Genomic DNA, 20311 nt, shown 5'->3' with positions numbered 1-20311 from the left:
TGTCACTGTAATGGTCTCACTTGTGAGGAGTTCGTTTATTCTTATTTTTCAATAGGAGATCGGTGGGAGGAATATTTACACAAAAAAGAAACAAATGTCACTGTAATGGTCTCACTCGTGAGGAGTTCGTTTATTCTTATTTTTCACTAGGAGTATTTTAACGGTGTCCAGCGGCTCCGCGAACGTGCTCGTGCAGTGCACAGCCATGTTCACACTCAAGTTCTTGGTACATGCCTGTGTGGCTTGGACCGCAACGAAAGCAGCTTGAGGGGCTCCTAAGATCTCATTAGCCAACCAGAAGGTTGGGCCACGCCCTGAGTGAGTGGAGAGGCTGGCCGCCCCTGCCTTTGCTGCATTCGATGGAGATTCAAAGGATGGGTGCTGGGCCGATTGCTGGTGGGAAGACTCGCAACAGGGTCTCTAGATTCGTTGTGTAGAGGTTGTTAGGATAAGCTAAGTTACAGGGCTGAATGACAGCAGAAGAGCCCTAGAGACTGCACCCGAACCACTCACCTCTAGGGAGCTCTGGTACTGATGGGGGAGGGAAGAGGCGCATACAGGTCTGGCCGCTGTAGGGCAAGTGCCCTGGGAAAGAAACCCCTCCTCCAGCAAAGGGAAGGATGATTCTTCGGAAATGTACTGAGGGTCCAAGAAGAAGAGTTCAGAAGACCAGCCTTAGGGGAGGGAGACCTTGCAGAGGATACACACTCACCCAGGAGGGCATCCAGTCCCCCTGCCACACCAGCTCTGATGCTCTTTAATTGTTCACACCTACCAGGCTGGGAGACAACCTCTTCCCCGAGGTCAGAAGGGGATTTCTTAGCTTTTCATCTCAAGGTCAGGGTTCTGACCTACACGAATAGCAAAAGACACTGTTCCTGAGGAGGTCCTGTCAAAGCACAGGTCATGGTTCCCCTTGGGGAGGTACCAGGGATGCTTTTGCAGAACTCTGCACTCCCCATTTCAGGAGATCCTATTTCCTCCGACCTAGGCTAGGCTCTGCTTCAACTAAGGTCTAAGGATTACTGCTCCGACGTTTGCTGGGTGGACTCTGTCTGGCCATGGGTGTGGCTCTGGGCACTGCAGCATTATCTCCTGCCGCATTTGAATTAGGAGGGGCAAGGCACCAGGGGGAGGAGCCTCATACAGCTGATTAGAACTGGATGCTGAAGGGGTGTTTGGCTCAGTAAGCTGTTCCCTGCCCTCCATCCCCCTTCAGTTACAGAAGCGGGGGAGGATGGAATCAAGGGTGGGCACCCTGGGGACAGGGCTATTCTCTTCCTTACGTGCTTTATTCCTTCCTGGGTGCACCAGAGTTCTCAGGAGGAGGCTGGTACCCTGAGTCTCACCCTTCCCTAAGGCCCTTCCCCCAATGCCACTCCTCTGTGCTATAGAAACGGGAGAAAGATTTTAGGATACTGTTTCCTAAATATCCTGAGACTTTAGGGAAAAGAGTTTCCAAACACAACTCTAAATAGCTTCTCCTTCCTAGCCTCACATTCTCCGGGTTTATATTAAACTAGATTTCCGAGTGGACCACGAATCTACATTTCGGGGGGCTCCTCGGTGATTCTGATTCTGACAAAGACACTCCATACCACGTAGACCACACTAATAACGACAGCTGGTCACCTCCACTTGCCCCATAGCCTCACCCTCAACCCCTAAGTTCAGAGAATTAGAGTGGGAGAAACTGAGGCCACAAGCCAGGGGGTGACTTCTCCAGACTACCGTTTTATCAAGATGAAATACATTCTGGGGAGATGGGCTGGAGGCCCAGAATCTACTGATAGTGAACTTTCTGTCAAAGCCCCTTGGGTATGTTTTCAAGCCCAGGACTTAGGGTTTGCCATGGGGCTAGCCTGGAGTAAAAGCTTACAAGGTTTCTGAGCTGGCGAACTCTATCTGACCCCTTCCAGTTTGTTTCCCCTTCCCCCCCTACCTTTCCCTGTGGGCTCCAGGCTGGCCCAGGGTAGGCTGAACCTGTGTTGATGCTTCCACATTGTCTCCAGCTCTCGTGCCCTGGGCACCAGCTCCAGAGAGACTTACCCTCCCTCTCTCCTCCCAGGGCACCTGGCACCAGAGGCAAGGGCCTCCATCCTGCTTTCTCTTGTGGCAGCCGCTGTGGCAACCACTGACGCAACCGCCCCAGCCCTCCCTTGGCCCTGTAGCCTCTACCGTCCTCCAAAGTGCTCTCAGAGCCTTCCAGAAGGCTTCCAAGGGCTCTTGCCAGAAACAGTTCACTCTAACTCCTTCTGAGCTGCTTCCTTGTCTGAAGGAGCCTCCTGCCCTGATCCTGGCCCTGGTCAAGCAACAAAGGTGCCCAACGGGACCACTTTGCAGTCTTACCTTCTGGGCCTCTGCTTGTGTCACAGGGCAAGCTGGGACTGCTGGCCTCTGTGCTAAGAGGCCACGAGAAGCACGTTGGATGTTCTTGTCACTGCCCACTTGGGAGTAGGTGAGGTCCAGCACGATAGGTCATAAAGATCTCGCAGCTGCTTGCTGACCTTGGCAAAAAGGTGGCGTGTTTGGGCGACGGTTTGGGGATATGAGCCTTTGGGATGAGATGGGAAACTCTCTGCTGCCCTCTGCAAACCCAAGAAATCAGTCTTTCTCCTTTCTTTTTTTTTTTTTTTTTTTTTTTTTGGTTCTTTTTTTCGGAGCTGGGGACCGAACCCAGGGCCTTGCGCTTCCTAGGTAAGCGCTCTACCACTGAGCTAAATCCCCAGCCCCGTCTTTCTCCTTTCTTGTCTTTTTGAAAGTCAAATTGGGCTAGTATGAAACCAGGAGCTGGTGAGGAGGGTCGCTAAGCTGTGGATGTCAGCAATGGAGGGGGAGGGGATGGTTGTGGGACCTCCAGGAATCCTGGGTATGGAGGCTCGGAGGCCTCCAGGAGAGGGCAGCTGACCTCTCTGTAGGGTCTGCAGGCCAGAGAGTGTGACTCCTGTCCTGTGTATGGCACTGGTAGAATTCACTGTGAACAGTCTCGGTCAGTGAATTACCGAAGGGCCATAAACAGAGCAGAGACAGATCCGCGAGTGCTTCGGAGCTCCTCACTCCTTCTGCCTGGACCTCGCTGTTTCCAGGGGTGCGGGGTACAAAGACCCCCTCGACTCTGTCCCCAGAGGGCCTGTTCCAGTACCATCTGCTTGGCCGATTTTGGCACTAGCACATTTTTGCTTGTGTCTCTCCGCTCTGAGCAATCATGTGCAGTGCCAATATGGGAAAAGCGGGCTGCTGCGGCCACGTTCACCTCCCCCTGCGTCCCAGGGTCCATGTGTCTCACCGGTTCCCTGGCCCATCTGGCTTAATGTCGGGTGAGGGTACAGCCCTACCCTGGTGAACAGCCAGATCACCTTACACTGCCTGAGGCCAGAGTGGAGTTGGAGCTGTGCAATCTGAGCTGGGCCAACAGATGGAGTTGCTTGGGGTGGGGGCGGGGGTCACCATCTGTAGGGCCTGCCTCTGTGATGCCATGAGTAGGAAATGCTCTCCTTGGCTCCTCCTTCTTGAGGTGAGACCTCTTCTAGCAGAATGGGACTTGTGCTTCAGCCACTGAATTCCAAGGAAGCACTTCCTAGCATTGGGATAGCCTGTGCTCAGTGTGAGTGTTTTATGAGGCCGACTGTCCCTAGAGCCTACCATTGACTTACTTCTGGTCAGTGATATGAGGGATACTAGTTTGGTTTGGCATTAGAGTGCTGGGGATGTTCTGGAAGGGTCAGTTGTGGCTTTTACATCTACACACTAGTGTGGGTTTCCTGTATCCTTAGGGTCCCTGTGACTTAATGGCCCTAAGCTGTCCGTGCATGTGTTAGGTTGTATATGTAAACTCTGATCTTGAACAGCTGCATGGGGTGTGCAGTTTATCAAGGGTTGTCTTACAGATGGAGAAAGAGGCCTTGGAAGAGAGCTAGACTAGAGGCCCATGGGTAGTGGAGCAGGGTCAATATGTCCTCCGTGTCTTCAGTCATCATAAGGATTGACCTCTAGTGGCCTTGCTTTGTGGAGATTGCTTACGCCCCCCGGGGCTGGGTGAATCTTGGCTCTGACCCTTCATTCATCCCTAGTCTTCAAGATGAGGGCGATCTGGACCTGGTCCATAAAGCTTAGAAGAGCCTACCCTCTAGTCAGGCTCTTGGGTGAAGCCTTGGTGGTTAGCAGGCAGTGAAGCTGAGCTGGTCCACTGATCATCTGGTAACCATCGTGTCTGAAGTCACTGGGCCAGCCCTTAATGAGGCTGCTTCTCCCTGGGGAACCCCATGCAAGGGCTAGTTACTCAGACCAACTACTGAGTCATTTTGGGTGGCCCAGCTGGAGAGAGCTCTGGCTAGGCCAGGGGAATGTGTGGAATTGAGTCTGGGAGTTAGAGATGAACCAGTATGATTGGCCGCTCATCAGAACGAGGCTGGGCTTCCAGCGCCGCCTGCCTGGGTGTCCTGAGGATTGTGTTGGATAGCGAGGACATGTATACCTACTACTGCCAAATGGAGTCTCCCATAAATCCCTGGGGTATGGTGCTAGTGTCCCTGTGCAAAAGGCCATCTGAGCACCTGGGGGCGGGGCGAGGGGGCATGACAAGTTGCTTATTTCAGGATAGGAAGAGACCGACTGCCCTGGTGAGGTCTGTTTCAGGTCTTGCCTCTGTAGGCCCTGATCCCCGTCTCTGGGGCCTCTGGCCTTGGCTGTTTTAACCCCTACCTAAGGCTGCAACTCCACAAGTCTGCCCCTTCCTGCCCACCACTCAGTGGGCACCCACCGGTGGCTCTCCTAGCTGGGTCCCTCTAACCAAAGCAGTCCCCAGACCGCTAGTGGTCTTGCCTCTCACACTGGCCCTGTTGGAGGCTTTGCTGAGACCTCACGAGTGGCCAGTTCCATACTTTTTTCCAGGCTCAGGGCTCCACCCCCTGTGGCCTGCATTCCCAGAGGATGATCACCAGCCTTAGCTTTCTGGTTCTCCTCATCTAGCCTGTTCTAGGCCTGGAAGTTCACCTATAGTAATGACTGCTGGTGAGCAGAGGCTGAAAGGCTGGTTGGGCTCTGCAGGAAATCAGCTTCTAGAGGACCATGCTGGCGAGAGCATGGTAGGAGGGGAGGGCTCACCCTGTCAAGCAGGACCGGTTTCCTCCTGGCTGTCTGATCCTGCAGAAGGATTTACCCTTACCCTCTCAGTGGACATCAGGGCAGTTGGTGAGGTTTAATCCACTTGGGAACCTTCCTGCCTTGTATTTGTCGGGCACAGTGCTTCCTAGGTGCCTGAGTTGCTGCCCCCTGGGTAGGTTCCTTGCCTTGTTGCCTGGTGTTGGGGCTGCCTGGGCCAGTGGCTCCCCAGAGTCCCTGTGCAGTGGATTATTCCAGACTTTCGCCCTTCCCCCACCCATTCATTTGCTTATTCAGTCTAGGCCATTATCCGGGTCCCTGCCGCAGCTCTGCAGTCCTTGGGCTCTCAGAAATGCGATCTGGCTCTTTTCATCGCAGGCAGGCGGGGCTGCTCGCTCCCAGCCTGGCTATGGTGGCCCAAGATTGAGCAGTCAGGGGTGGCAGGGGTAGGTGACAGGATAGGACCCTCCTCACTCACACTGGAGTCAGGGAAGTGGCCCACTCAACCCACTGGTGGCTCTCTTCAACACTTTATAATGTGATAAAAATGGCTTGCTTTTAGGAGGTACAAGGAACCAAGGTCCTGCTCATGTCCCCTAGGTCAAGGTTTCAAGGAGCTTCCTTGCCAAGTAGATCACCCCAGCCCTTGAATTCAGTACTGGGCTCACAGGTGTGGCCCACAAATCTGACCCAGCTATATAAAGCCATTTTTTTTTTTCCTGGGCAGTGGACTTGTCTCAGCACCCAAGCCTAGGCCATTGGCAGTGCCCGGCCTCAGGTCCTGGGTTTGTTTGCTGCTCTGCTCTTCCAAAGCACCGTCTTTGACTCCTTCATCCACCCGCAGAGCAGGAAGGGCAGGGCATTTCCATCAGGGCCCTGTGAGGCAGCAGCTCCCCTAGAATTTTGGAAATGAATCTATGGGTGGTTTGGGGTTCCTCGAAGGCTTCAGGGGTGTGTGTGTGTGTGTGTGTGTGTGTGTGTGTGTGTGTGTGTGTGTGTGTGTGTGTGTGTTGGAAGGGATGGGCAAGAAGATCTCTGCACTTGGGAGAGTGCTGGGCTATGCTTGAGCTGTGCAGCTATGTTTTGGCTTGGCTGGCCCTGCTGGACTGCAGCGATGACTGTTTATACTCTCCAGAAAAAGTCCGAGCCTAGGCGTTCTTCCTTGGCCTCTGGGAGGAGACCACTGGCCTGGCAGTGGTTGGCCTGTGGCCTGACAAGGAAGTGGGATATGCGCATTGACTTCTCTGTCCCTCCTGGTGGGGTGGGACAGCTGGGGAACTCTAGGCTCTGGGGAATGTCAGGAAGGGATTAAACAGAATGCCACCTGGGGCACTTGGTAGGTGGCAAAGCTGGCTCCCAGCAACTCTCTCCCTTGGTTACCAAGCAGGGGACTCCCTGACCTAGAGTGCACCCATCCCCAAGCTCCTGCTGTCAGGTGCCTGGGGTGCAGTCTCTTTGAAAGCAGAGGCTATGGCTCCATCACTGCCCAGTGCCCCACACAGGGACTGTGGGTCTCAGAGGGGAAGGAGGTGGCTGGAGAGGGAGGACTGGAGGGGGAGTTTGTACACCGGAGTAGGACCACAGAGGCGGAAGGACCATAATCTGGACTTTTTATCTCAACTGTGGGGAAGAGCACCCTCAAACCACACTACCTGCTTTTTCTTCAGCACAGGCACGCGGGTCTAGCTGCCGGAGGCCTCCCACCGTTTTTGGCAATGGTAGAACTCACACCGGTAAGGTAACGGGACCCGGTGGTTCTAGACTTGCCAACTATGGTGTAAGTGCCGAGCTGCCGAAAGAGGGTCTGCGCCGTGCCGGAAACCTGCCTACCACCAGGAAGCAGAGGGGCCTCTAGTCCCCAGACCACCAGGCAGTGGCAGAGGGTGGGTGCAGCTGGAAGTGACCCTTAATGTTTCCCTGCACCCCTCTGAGGTCACAGGTCTTAGAGTCAGCGGGGAAGCCCACTTCTTAACCCTCAGGAACAGTGAAGATGGCTTGGGATCCCGCCTTGCTCCAGGATGGTCCTCACAGCAATGGTGGAGAATCCTAAGCCTGGTGAGGAGGGGACATTTGCCTTTTCTTCTTCCCGACGTCAGCCCCCAAGGGCTGTTTTTCGGGTATATTCTGTGGCCACAAGGACATGTCTTCTGGTCTGTGCACAGGGATTTCTTTTTGAGCTTCTGGCTAAGGGGTGAGGGTGGAGATGTCATTCTTTCCTCTCACAGACATCTAGGAATCTTGCCTGGGCCTTAGAAGGGTAGAGGAATAAAGGTTCCCATGTGGAGGGCGTGTGTTGAAGTCGTCTTGCGTCTGGAGCTGCGGCCTCTGTGCTAACCCCTCTAGCTCCCTGCTTTGTGAGCTGGCTGCTGACACCTGAGCCTGCGCTCACAGAGGGGCCCCCGTCAGATGGTGCTGACCAAATCTGACCGTCTAGACTGCAGGTTCCTACAACTCAACTTTGGAGCTGGGGTGAGTGACTTCCCAGAGGGAGGAGCTTGGAGGGTGGGCGTGTTTGGGAAATCTGGTCCCCAGGGTTGATTTCCTGTCTCTAGAGAGGCCAAGGCAGCTGCCCTGGGAGATACAGTAAACTTGTGATTGTGTCGACGCACTTTTGTAGGTGTGACCCTCAGTTAAGGTCTTTCCCCTTTCTCTGAGGACACCCCGAAACCTCAACTTGTTCTTTGTAATTGAACTTCCTTTCTTCCCGCCTCTGCTCTCAGTTATAGTCATTCCTGTCCCCGCCTGATGGGGGAGGGGCTGGTCCTCTTCACGGCCTCTGGATGGATGAAGTTCAGCTAAGACTTCCCAGGAACACATAGGCCAAAGAGGAGGGCAGGGAGCATCCCAGAGAAGGACAGCGTCCTCCCACACAGTGTATAGGTGGGAAGAGGCTGGGCGGCTTGGTAAACATGCACACATCAGAGATAGCCTGAGCACCATAGTGTGCTGGCCGCAGGCCACACCATCAACTTTAGAAGGATTTCACCAGTATTCTAGTGTTATTTAGTACCCCATTTCTCCCTTCTCCTTTGTGGTGTTCCATTTATTTGTACAGCATTTGTTAGACAGAGGTTCATTAAATTTCTGTATTCATTTTTGTGGCAGGGTCTAGCCTTATAGTCTGGACCGGCTCACTCCGGATTCCCCCGTCCCCACCTCCTGAGTACTGGCCTTGCAGGTATGTATCATAGGCAAGTGGGGGTTTGCTTTGTTTGTTTGTTTTAGACACAGAGTTGCACTATATAACCCTAGCTGACCTAGAACATATTCAGTAGACCAGTCTGGCCTCAAACTCACAGAGACCCACCTGCCTTTGCCTCCCAAGTACTGGGTTTAAGGATATGTACCTTAAACATACCTTAGTTAGGGTTTTACTGCTGTGAACAGACACCATGACCAAGGCAACTCTTATAAGGATGACATTTAATTGGGGCTGGCTTACAGGTCAGAGGTTCAGTCCAGTATTATCAAGGTAGGAGCATGGCAGCGACCAGACAGGCCTGGTCCAGGAGGAGCTCAATATGCTACACCTTCATCTGGAGGCTGCTAGCAGACTACTGGCTTCCAGGCAGCTGATGGTCTTAAAGCCCATGCCCACAGTGACACACTTACTCCAAGGCCACACCTTCTAATAGTGCCACTCCCTGGGGCGAGCATTTACAAACCATCACAACTGCCACACCCAACCAGTTGACTATTTTATATATAGGTCACATTTGTTCTTTTTTTTTTTAATTAATTTTTTTAAGGATTCTATTTATTCATTTTATATATGATGAGTACATTGTCACTGTTTTCATACGCACCAGAAGAGGGAATCGGATCTCTTTACAGATGGTTGTGAGCCACCATGCTGTTGCTGGGAATTGAACTCAGGATCTCTGGAAGAGCAGTCGGGTTCTCTTAACCGCTGAGCCATCTCTCCAGCCCCCCCCCCCCATATTTGTTCTTGAACCTGAAGGCCATGGCAGCCTCAGCAAGCAGCGGGAAGATGTGGCAAGATGCATGTTTTGGGAGAGCATTTTTGTGGTCAAGTGAAAAAAAATCAAAGGATCAAATGGAACTGTGGCCCAGGATTCCCGAGGCAGAGAGACTGATTGCCATAGGTTCAAGGCCTACGTAATAAGTTCCAAGCCATCCCAGGCTACATAGCAAGACCCTGCCTCTGAAAACAGGCTGCCTTTGATCCCAGTACTCAGGAGGCAGAGGTAGGCGGATCCCTGAATCTGAGGCCAGTCTGGTCTACAGAACAAGTTCTAGGACAGCCAGGGCTATACAGGGCTAAACCCTGTCTTAAAAAGCCAAAAAAAACCCCCAAAAACAAAAAACCAAAACAAAACAAAAAAAATCATGACAAAATAAAGCAAAGTCAAAAGGGGTCAGTGGAGGGCACAAGGGTTCATCCAGAGGAGACGTGGGGGATGGTCCCCAACACAATCCTCAGGAAGGTAAGTGGGCTCTGCCTAGTGTGGGTCACGTGGTCTAGCAAGTAATAAACGACCTCTGACTGACTGAAGGGTGGCTAATGGCACCCAAGCTCGGTACCAGCACTTCTAACGGGCCAGCATTCAGGAGAACAGGTAAACAGCTGCAAGCAGTGTGGAGTTTATCCAGAGCTAGAGGCAACAGTGCATGGGTGGGGCGCTCTGTCTGCCCCAGAACCCTGTTTCCTGGCTGTGTCCTACAGCTTCTGGGGTTCCAAAATGGCTGGTTTGGGAACTGAGGGGGCAGGCAGGGATGGAAGCATTCTGGAACCTGGATGGTTTACTTGAAGAAATTGGGGGCTGGAGAGATGACTCAGCGGTTAAGAGCACTGACTGCTCTTCCAGAGGTCCTGAGTTCAATTCCCAGCAACCACATGGTGGCTCACAACCATCTGTAAAGAGATCTGATGCCCTCTTCTGGTGTATCTGAAGACAGCTACAGTGTACTTATATATATAATAAATAAAATAAATCTTAAGAAATTGGGAGGCTTCGGCTTTTTAAGAGCAAGTTCCTGGACAGCCAGGAGAAACCATGCCTCAGAACAAACAGCCAACGAAGAAGTACTCGTGGATGTGGAATATTTGCCGTGTGCTGGGCCCAGGGCAAAGATGGGATGCAGATGCCTTCGGCCAAGAGGAGTAAAAAACTGGAGCCTGTGTTTCTACCAGAAGGGAACTGGGTGGTGGCCTTCTTGCTAGCGCTTTTTGCCTTTGGTGGTAGCCGTGCCCTATCCCAAAAGCTATGGTGCAGATACAGGGTGGTGGGGAGGTGCCCACAGAGGACACACCCAGGGCAATCCCTACTTCCCCCTTGGCTTCCATTCTAACTGTCCCCTACCCTAATCGCAGCAGCCCCATCCCCACCATCCCCTGAGCTCTGATGTCCTACGCAGTCCCACTCCTCACTGAGCTTCTGGGCCAGGTGGTGTCAGTCCGACTTTTGTGTGTAGTGTGTATTTGTGTTTCTCAAACGTCTGTCTGTGTGGAGCCCAGGTGTTGAGCCTCTCCATCCCTCACCGCTTACTTCTTTTCTCTCTGTTTTTAGTGAATTTGTTTATTTGGGGGAGGGTGCCATGGTACACCTATGGAGGTCAGAGGACAACTGACCAGAGTCAGTTCTGTTTTACCAGTGGGCTCTGGGTCGTTAGGCCCTGGGGTCAAGTGCCTTTGCTCACTGAGCCTTCATGATGGCCTTTCTTTTGAGACAGATCTCATGGAACGTGGCACTCACTGTCTGGACGGCTGGATGGCAACCCCTGAGGATCTACTTGGGTTGCAAAGGCAGTGTGGCTATGCCTGGCTTTTTCTTTTTTTTTTTAACATGCATGCTGCTTGGATTCAGGCATCTGACTAACGGCCAGCTTCCCCATGCCCTTCCCCCGCTCAGTTTATTTTTAGATGGTCTCATGTAGTCGAACCTGGTGTTGATCACACTGAAGCCAAGGACGACCTTGAACTTCTGATCCTCCTTCCCTACCTCCCAGTGCTGGAATTAGCAGAATGAGTCATCACCCCAGTTTCTGTGGTACCTCGGTGTGTGTGTGTGCTAGCCTAGCACTCAGCTGATGGGAGCTTCCTCTCACATTCGTGCTTTATGAAGGAGGCCCTGAGACCTCACAGACTTGGGTGTCTATCTCAGCTCCCCAATCTATGATCTCAGCTACCCTCAAGACCTGCTCATTTCTTGGGCTCTAGTTCCCACAGACCAAGGCGTTCCTCGTGGGTGGGTTTCCCTTGGGCCCTGCGAAGTCACTGGAAACCTTTCTGGCTTTGGCCTTCTAAAAGGAAGTTGTGTCCCAGGGCCAGGGCTGGCAGGTGGGTCTAACATGAGGGCTAAGTTTAGAAGGCTAGCCCAATGTAGTCTTCTAGAGCTGGAAGCTGGGGCCTGGTCCCTGGGAAGGCTCTGCCTGGCTGGCCTACGGCTGTGAGCACAGATTGGGTTTGTTATGCTGTGGGCTTTCTGCTACACTTAGCTGGGCTGGAGAGGTGGGCCAGACATGGGGGTAGTTGTGTGGGCAGTGAGGACACGGGGGAAGTGATCCAAGAACAGACAGGCCCAGCGCCTTGGCCCTGGGCTGGTCCTATGGCTCCTGAGTCTAGGCAGTACCTACACTTGACCTTAGAGGAGAGAGGCTAGAAGGCTGCAGGAGGAGCAGGAAGATGGCCATGTGCAGCACACCCACAGGATGCTGCTGTGGAGTGGGCTTAGTCTACAAGGAAACTGTCCTCTTACCCCCAGTCATTTGTCACCACGATAGAGTGTCATCAGCCTGGCACGGGACAGTGCATCGCTGGAGGTGAATTTTACCCCTCTTGGGGATGTACCTGGAGACATGTTTATTGTCTTGATTACAGGGGAGGAGCCACTGGCATTGTGGCAGAGGCCGAGGGTGTTGATCGACATCTCCCCCCCCCCCTGGAGCTGGGGACCGAACCCAGGGCCTTGTGCTTCCTAGGCAAGCACTCTACCACTGAGCTAAATCCCCAACCCCCGATCGACATCTTATAATGCAGTTATCTGACCCTGTTAGTAGAAGCCAGGCACATCGGCATACTTGTAATCTAGCACCTCGGAGGCTGAGGCGGGGGGGGGGGGGGGGGGGGATTTTATGTTCCAGGTAGCCTGGGTTATAGAGTAAGGCCTTTTTCTTTTTTAAGTGCCATCTGAGGGTGAGAGATGGCACGGGCTGTTGGGTTACAGCCAGCAAGCTGATACCCGAGAGTAGGGATGCACCCCAGTTAGGGGAGAGGAAAATCAATTGCACAAGGGCAGGACCTTGGGAGACAAATGAACTAGTGAAGGTCTCGAGGAGACTTGGTGACTTTGTACCGCATGTACACACACGGGACAGCACTAGAGGAGTGAGACCATCCCTGTGTCCTGGTGACGTCCTGGCACCTTCAGAGTGTACCTTTGGTTTGGATCAGACCAGTGGCAGCTTGTGTACCTTGAGGGACTTTTGTGGGTGACTAACTTAATTGTTATACATTTAAAGAGATGCTTAAAAATATCTTCTGGGGCTGGCGAGATGGCTTAGTGGTTAAGAGCACTGACTACTCTTCCAGAGGTCCTGAGTTCAAATCCCAGCAACCACATGGTGGCTCACAACCATCTGTAACAGAATCTGATGCCCTCTTCTGGTGTGTCTGAAGAAACTGACAGTGTATTCATATACATAAATAAATCTTTAAAAAAAAATGTATCTTCTGGCTTTGGAGGTGTGGCTCTGTGGCAGACTTTGCCTAGTTGGATGGGGTCATGGGTTCAAACCCCAGCATGAGAAAACAAAACAAACCTCTCAGCTTTTGAATTTTGTGAGGCAAGCTGAGCTGTTCTGGAAAAGTAAATGTATTCTGTCTTTTTTTTTTTTTTTTTTTTTCTTTTTTTCGGAGCTGGGGACCGAACCCAGGGCCTTGCGCTTCCTAGGTAAGCGCTCTACCACTGAGCTAAATCCCCAGCCCCAATGTATTCTGTCTTTAAAGACAAGTTGGCCATCTTCAGGAAAAGCTTACCTAGAAAAGATGGGAATCTTATATAATCGCCTCAAGACAAGGGAGGCTACTACAGGTGGCCCCTCTGTGCCGCAGGACATCCTTACTGGGGGCTGGGGCCCTGGCTTTAGGAGGACAATTGATCCTCCTAGCCGTGCAGAGGCCTCAGGGGTTGCACTGAGTACTGGTGGAAGCTGAGACTTGTTGACATCAGAACTGTGTCAAGGTCACTATTAATCCAGTGGGGTCTCGGCTCCCAGGCTCCATAGTCGCACCCCAGGCATCATGCAGCCAGCTTGTCCCCTAAATGTGTACAAGTGCTATGGGGAGGAGACAAGCTCGCATAAAACGCTGTGTTTTCGAAATGGATGTGACTTTCTCACGCTGCAGATGCTGTGAGCTGATCCTCTATTTGAAAGAGGGTTCGTCCTGGATATGGAAGCTCTATTAAAGCTATTGGTATGATCCGAATCTTTCCAGAATGAAGGCATCTGTATGCAGTGGTTCTGCCAGAGTCTCCTGAAATAGAAATCAGGTAGCAGACCCATGGGTGGTGGAGGCAGCCATTAAGGCTCCCTCTTCCTAGTCGGAGCTCATGCCTATCTCTATCAACAGATGCTTCTGGAACTCTCCTCAGCTCCCTCAGCTCCAATGACATCCTGTCCTGGTGGGCAGTGCAGGGGTCGGGGGCAGAGGACCAGGAAAGGAAGGCCAGCTGTCAGTGGGTGGGGAAGGGGGCTGCAGGTACTCCCTGTTTCACAGCATGGGGTGCGGTGGGGCTGGTCCTTGAGAGCAGACAGGTGTCTCTACAATGTGGAAGAAAGGAGACTTTTGTTACCCTGAGATACCTTCCGTTTCCGGACTAAAAAGGCATCTTGATCTGAATTTGAATTGGGCATTTTTTTTTCTTGCAGAAACTGCCTTGCTACACTTGATTGACTCTGTTGACTCCTGAAGGAGGTGTGGCGTGAATTCCACAACTGTAAACGTGTCCCACCATCTAGGCTGTCCACCTGAGAGCTCAAACTAGCGTGCGGTCACACTGAGTGTCCTCCGAGGAAGGCAGGTCCTGAAGTGTTGGGTGCAAGCAGTGTCTACCTCATGCACCAGTCTCTTCCTGGTCCAGAACCTCCGGGATTGGCAAGGGAGGGAAAGGGGTGGGCGAGATCTGAGCACTTCACTAAGACCAAAGGACGGAACAGTGCTCACTGCCTTCCTTGAACCTTGGATGTCTCCAAGGCTCCCTGGTGCTCATTTTGCAGTTCCTGTTTCTAGGTTGTTGTCTCTCGAGAATCTGGGTTCTGATGCAGGAAGAACTCTTTGGCCTCACTGCATCTCCCAGCAAAGGAAGCCTGCATCGTTTCAGAAGGACCGGCTGCCTTCTCACTGTCTTCCTTCCCTTCAGCCTTCCCTCCCGGCAGTTAAAACCCAGGAACAGGCACCTGATATCTTGGGAGTTCAGCCCTTCTTGGAGTATCTTTGCAAGGGAGTTTTTGTTCGGTTTTTTTGTTAAAATGTTTCCTGTCTTTTTTATTCTTTCTTTTTTTTTCGGAGCTGAAGACCGAACCCAGGGCCTTGTGCTTTCTAGGCAAGCGCTCTACCACTGAGCTAAATCCCCAACCCCAAATGTTTCCTGTCTTGTTTGAACCAGTGACACCATTTGGCCAGAGTTCATGGAGCCATTATTCCACCAAGGTTGACCCAAGCTGGCAAATGTGTGGCCTGTTAGCAAACAGTGGCCTCCTCTGGTCTTGGGCTTCACACTCATGCATTACCCTCTTTAAACTCATTGTATCCATCTTTTATGGAGCCTGTCATCTTTCTTCTTTCTTCTTTTTCTTCTTCTTCTTCTTCTTCTTCTTCTTCTTCTTCTTCTTCTTCTTCTTCTTCTTCTTCTTCTTCTTCTTCTTCTTCTTCTTCTTCTCCTCCTCCTCCTCTTCCTCCTCCTCCTCCTTCTTCTTCTCCTTCTCCTCCTTCTCCTTCTCCTCCTTCTCCTTCTCCTTCTCCTTCTTTCTCCTTCTCCTTCTCCTTCTCCTTCTCCTTCTCCTTCTTCTTCTTCTTCTTGAAAAAAGTAAAAGTGGCCTCTTACTGGAAAAATAAAAATGTTGTAAAATTGTGTTGTGATGGTGTGGTGGTTACAAAGCACCCAGGAGCACTGCACGGAACAGTACACAATGAGGCAAGCCTTCCTGTCAGTAAACTGTAGGAAGTTATAGGGATGACAGGCTTGGGGGTTAAGTGGCACACTGTTAGCAGGAGCCACCCTACGTTACCCATGCTCTAGTTGGGTTAGCAGGCTCTGTGCTCCCTGGTGCTGTCGGACCCCAGCCTTGATGTCTGCTCCTGGGGTTGGACTGGGTGTGAACTCCAGGTCACCACAGATCAGGTCACAGTGGGCAAATAGAGGATGGCTCTCAGCAGACTGTAGCACGGAGGCAGGCTCCCAGTTGGCTGCCAAGATCACCTGAGGCCTCCAATTGTAGCAGATGAGAGGAATGAGGAGGCCTGGCCACCTGCGGGGTTCAACCCTTCACACATGAGACAGTCCTGAAGCCCTTTCCTTCGGTCTTAGCTGGATGGCAGGGCCACCTGTGCAGGCCCTGAGACTGATCAGACAAGGGGAGACTGGAGCCTGGCGGGTGTGTTCAGCAGAGGAACTACCCCAGCCCACTGCAGACTGTGGGCATGCGCTGTAATGCCAGGACAGGAGCTGGCTCAGTAGCAGTTGAGGAAGAGCATTTGGAGTGACTCCGGTTGGGTGCCACCATGTGGCCCTGGGCTTTTCCCTGCCCCTGGATAGACATTTCAAAAACAACAACAAAATTCGATGTATTTGTATTTATATGTGAGTGTGTGTGTGTGTGTGTGTGTGTGTGTGTGCGCGCGCGCGCGCACGCGCGCGCGTGTGCATGCGCCTGCGCATGCCTGGAGCTGGAGTTGCAGGCAATTGTATACTGTAAATGAACCTCTCTGCAAGAGCAGTAAGCACTTCTAACTGCTGAGTCATCTCTCTAGCCGCTCCTGCTAGGCTTTTACAGATAAGAAGGGTCTGGTGTTGGCTAAGGCTGTCCTCAAAGCTAATGCTGCCTTCCACCCAGGTCACAGACCCAGCTGACCTCACAATCCAATCCAGATTCAGCTTGGCCTCCTTGTTTGATGCCTCTTGAGTTTGTTGCTTAAGTGGGTTTTGGTGCATCTACTGGGTACAACAAGGCCTTTTAGGCATTGCAGGATTATGAAGTAAATCAACGTTTTAGACATGAAATTACTTAACAGTGCTTTTTTTTGTTTGTTTTGTGGGAAAATGTTGAAGAAAAATGGGTGTTTGGGGCTTTCTGTATTTTGTGATTAAGAAACCATGTGTGCAGCCTCCCGTTCCTGCAGATGTGTGAGTCTGGGCATGTGTGTGCCAGAGCTCATGATGAATGGCTGCAGCTGAGGTAAGCACCTTGGTGCAGTCACAGGCCTGCCTCAGAACTAGCTGACCATCAATGGGAGAGGCTGAGCTCAAGGTCTACAGAGCAAGTTCTAGGCCAGCCAAGGCTACATGTAGTGAGACCATGCCTCAAAGTTAAAGGGCAAACGAGCATATGTTATACAGAAACCTGATGTAGTTTGTTTTGTGACCTCTCTGAGGGCCAGCAGCATAAGGCTGACGGGGACAGTCACACACACGTGAACTCCAGCCCCGTCTGTGAGCAGCGCACTTACTTTGGGGAAGTTGCTGAGCCCCAGGTGCCACAGTTGTAAGCTGGGGCTCCTTACAGGCTGGAGAGGTTAGGACTCGGTATAAGGCCTTTGACAGCACAGTGCAGAGCCCTTTAATCTCTAGTAACTTTTTTCTTTGGAACAGGGTTTTTTTATGTAGCCTTGGCTGTTTCAGAACTAGCTCTGTAAAGCAGGCTGGCCTCGAACTCAGATCCCTCTGCCTCCTGAGTGCTGGGAAAGGCGGCCCCCACCACTGACCAGGCCCCACTCCCTCCCCTTAAAAACATTTCAATTGGTTATCTTTTTTTCTTTTGTTTTTATTGGATAGTTTCTTTACTTACATTTCAAATGTTGTCTCCTTTCCCAATTTTCCCTCTGGAGTACCCTAGTTATCGTTTTTTAATCATTTATTTCATGTGCATTGGTATTTTGCCTGCTTTAAGTCCGTGCGAAGACGTAAGATCCCTTGGAACTGGAATTACAGAGAGTTGTAAGCCGCCATGTGGCTGCTGGGAATTGAACCCTTGGGCCTTTAGAAGGGCAGCCAGTGTTCTTAACTGCTTAGTCATCTCTCCACCTCTATTACTTAGTAACTTTTAACTGTTAGCATCTTTGGTTTTTGGGACAAGGTCTCAGTGTAGCTCAGACTGTACTTAGTCTGTTTTTGTTTTTTTGAGGCAGGGTCTCTCAACATAGCCCTGGCTGTCATGGAACTAGACCAAGTTGGCCTTAAAGTCAAAAGGACCCACCTGCCTCTTCTCCCCGAATGCTGGGGTCAAAGGCGTGTGCTGCCATGCCCAGCTCACTATTCATTTCTTAAAAGGTATACATAAATTCAGAAAAAAAAAATTGAGACCCAGTAAATTGATTACTTGATGACATTTGAGAAGGCTTTTCACTCTGCAGGGGTGCCTAGCCTGGAAGTGTGTATCCCAAACTGTCTACTCCTAGCAGTTCTCCGTCAGCCTCTCAAGCGCTGATGGGCCATCACACCTGGTTACTCTGATTGGACAATAGCTAATTTAAGTCCTCCCTCCATAGGCTGTGCTGGGTATTGAACTTGGGAGCCTTGCAAATGCTAGGTGGGTAATCTACAACAACTTCTACCCTCAGACTCACTGACAATTTCATCTGCAAGTGCATTACTAAGTCTTGGGTACAGCTTCTACACTCCCCTCCCCCCAAACCACTAAGCTACTTAAAAATAAGATCGGGGCTGGGGATTTAGCTCAGTGGTAGAGCGCTTGCCTAGGAAGCGCAAGGCCCTGGGTTCGGTCCCCAGCTCCGAAAAAAAGAACCAAAAAAAAAAAAAAAAAATAAGATCAAATGCTCTGGATGTGACACATTTCCCCACCTCAAGCATATGAGGTAGTATTTCTGCACAGGTTTTCGTCCTGGTTCTGTCTCTTGCTGATGGGGTGGGGGTGGGGGTGGGAATTGGCTGACAGGGTGGGGGTGGAGGTGGGGAATTCGTTGTTCAGGATGATGGTCCTTCATACAGGTCAGTTGGTGGGCAGTTAAGGAATGGTTACTATTATTGCTATAGAAATCCTCCAGCTGTGGGAAAGCCAGTGTTTATAAGAGCTAGGCGTGCCCATGGACAGGTTTCATGGCCAGGCCTGACCTTCCCCCTTCCTATCTCTGCAGATGATAACCCTTCTGGAGAATTATTATTACAGGCCCTTGCGAGGGAAAAGGCTAGCACAGCCTTCAGGAGGGAAGAACTACTGTGAGGGAGCTGGGCCCTCAGAATGGAGGTGGAAAGCGTCCACTCTGCGGCTGCTTCAGCCCTGCTCTATCCCACCCACACCCCCTTCTCCTGCTGCCTCTAGCCCAGAGATTCTCAACCCTCCCAAGGCTTTGACCCTTTAATACGGTTCCTCCTATTGTGAGGGCGGGGTGGGGATGGACCCTGCTCTTCAATCAAGTTGGGTTTCTTCTTTTTTTTTTTTTTCTTTTTTCTTTTTTTTTTGGAGCTGGGGACCGAACCCAGGGCCTTGCGCTTTCTAGGCAAGCGCTCTACCACTGAGCTAAATCCCCAACCCCATTGGGTTTCTTCTTGATGGATCTGGTGCCCACCTACCCTCGGCTGTGCTCTCCTTAACTTGGTCATTTAGCATAGAGGACTGTAGGAGTCACAGCACCACCAGGGAATACTTTTTTTTTTTTTTTTTTGGTTCTTTTTTTCGGAGCTGGGGACCGAACCCAGGGCCTTGTGCTTCCTAGGTAAGCGCTCTACCACTGAGCTAAATCCCCAGCCCACCAGGGAATACTTTGAGCTGCAAGACCACCAACCATTCTAGAGATAGGCTTCTGTGAGCCCAGTTACTGTGAGCAGCGCAGTGATGACAAATGGCAGATCCTTGAGTCCACCAGCATTTATACTGTTCTGCATCCTACCAGGCCTCTCTACACGGAGCTATAGTAACCTGCCCACAGCCCAGTCTAATCTTTCACTTGTGCAAGCCAGGGGAGCACTCTGTCACTGAGCTACAGCCCCAGCCCCTCTCTTCCCTCTCACAGACAACTGCCAAGTTGTTTTTAAAAACATTTATTCATTTGTGCTGGTATGCACATCTGCGTGTGTACACTCACAAGTGCCACAATGCATCTGTAGCAAGGTCAGAGGACAAACCCAGGGCATCAGTTCCATCCTTCTGTGTGAGTTTCAGGAATTAAACTCTGGTCATCAGACTTTCTACCTGCCTAGCCACCTCATAGGACCACGGCAAACTTCATTTATCTGGGACATGCTAGTATTCTGGAATCTGACCTAACAGACCCTCAGGTCAGATCTAACTGACAAGATAGCGTGGTGCACCTGAGGGTACATGCTGAATGTCTTATGTTGCGAATAAAGTCAGATTTCATATAAAAACACGACTTTTCCCATTTGCTGGGGATTTTGAAAGTAGCAAGGCTCGCCTGTCTCTGAGGGGAATTCTGCTGGCTTTGGAGAGGTGTCCATCAGACAGCTGTTTGCCACTTTTGTCTCATGCCCACCTCTATCCCTCTGCTTCTCTTATTCACTGGACTTAGCTGGCCCCTGCTCAGAGGCTTAGGGAGAAGAGAACGAGAAGCTTGCCTTCAGCCCCTCAAAGACAGCTGTCACAAGCTCCATGAAAGCCACTGTCTGAGTCTGGCTTGTAAACCGCAGGAGACAGGGGCAAGCATCCTGGAAGGCTAATGAGGGTCTCCAGAGAACCTGTGCTCTGCACAGCAGCAGTCACACCTTCCTCCCGCCGATCCTCTCTGGCGAACGTGGATGGTGTACCAGGTATGTAAATGGGGACAGAAGCCAGCACTTGACTTGACTGAGCCAAGGTTAACTCCCAAAGGAAACCACGCCCTCATTCCCTTACTCTAATCCTATCAGCTGGAGACTCATTGAGTCATCTACCAACAAAAATGGCAGAAAAAGGCACTCAAAGGTGAGGTGAAGCAGTGTGTGGGAAGGGCCCGAGTTAGGGTGTGGCAGGTTCCAGCTGTGACACACATTAAAACAGTGAGTGTGGTGTGTGTGTG

At 51.5% G+C, this 20311-nt stretch overlaps 4 non-coding genes across 4 annotated transcripts; 3 read left to right on the top strand and 1 right to left on the bottom strand.

The window, feature by feature from the left end:
* The first annotated feature begins 2928 nt into the window (after nucleotides 1–2928).
* Mir183 (microRNA 183) lies at nucleotides 2929–3038 on the top strand. The gene has a single exon (NR_031901.1). It is a non-coding gene; the product is annotated as a microRNA 183 (primary transcript).
* On the bottom strand, nucleotides 2930–3035 carry Mir3553 (microRNA 3553). Its single transcript, NR_037330.1, has one exon. It is a non-coding gene; the product is annotated as a microRNA 3553 (primary transcript).
* A 97-nt stretch (nucleotides 3039–3135) lies between the features above and the next one.
* Nucleotides 3136–3241, top strand: Mir96 (microRNA 96). Its single transcript, NR_031854.1, has one exon. It is a non-coding gene; the product is annotated as a microRNA 96 (primary transcript).
* Nucleotides 3242–6774: 3533 nt separating this feature from the next.
* Nucleotides 6775–6836, top strand: Mir182 (microRNA 182). Its single transcript, NR_037314.1, has one exon. It is a non-coding gene; the product is annotated as a microRNA 182 (primary transcript).
* Nucleotides 6837–20311: the final 13475 nt, after the last annotated feature.

Source organism: Rattus norvegicus, chromosome 4 (assembly GCF_036323735.1).
Source record: "Rattus norvegicus strain BN/NHsdMcwi chromosome 4, GRCr8, whole genome shotgun sequence".
Taxonomy (NCBI): Eukaryota; Metazoa; Chordata; class Mammalia; order Rodentia; family Muridae; genus Rattus; species Rattus norvegicus.
This window is presented reverse-complemented; position numbering and strand designations above follow the sequence as displayed.